The following is a 753-nucleotide window of genomic DNA, read 5'->3' on the forward strand; positions in this document are numbered from 1 at the left end:
ACCTTCCTGTCACTGTGTTAATAGCCACCAATCCTATGTCACACATGCTCCTAACAGAGTGTCACACTTTGTCACATCAGAGTAATTCAGAAGATTTCAAAAATGATGATCAAATACATTTTTACTGTGTACAAAGACAAAGGAAGACAATTTTTTTTTCGGTAACTGTTATCTAATAATTTAGCTTTATTCTCTTATAATTGAAAAAGTTCTAAGTGCTGTTACAAAACATTGTTTCTTTACAGTAATATTCAGTGTACAGGAAGAAGATTCCAATTGGGGAGATAAATATATATTTGCCTAATTAATACAAACGTACCTAGTATGCCGTACCTGGTAGGTACGTTTGTATTAATTACATTTTGATTCTATTATCTTTATTTCCCCAAAGTGCACAACTGTCAGCACTGTTTCAGATTATACATGCCTTAAGGGCAGGAGGAGTATTGGCACAAATAAAATTAAAATGCCTTGAATCAATTTTAAGGGGGCCAGAGTCAATGTTTCTCTATCAGAATAGATCCTCAAATATTTTATAAAAACCAAATCAAATAAGTAAATTATGCCATTTGACAAGTTTGTTTTCACTGACCACACCCCACCACCCATCCATTACCTACCTGCCACACATAGTTTCTTACATAGCCAATTCTTATACATGAATTGGCTAGTGACAAATTTTGCTTAAAATTATTATAAACTCAACTATCTACTCCTCAGCACTTGAGTGCATCTCCAGAATCATGTTTTGTT

Source organism: Saimiri boliviensis, chromosome 10 (genome assembly GCF_048565385.1).
Source record: "Saimiri boliviensis isolate mSaiBol1 chromosome 10, mSaiBol1.pri, whole genome shotgun sequence".
Taxonomy (NCBI): domain Eukaryota; kingdom Metazoa; phylum Chordata; class Mammalia; order Primates; family Cebidae; genus Saimiri; species Saimiri boliviensis.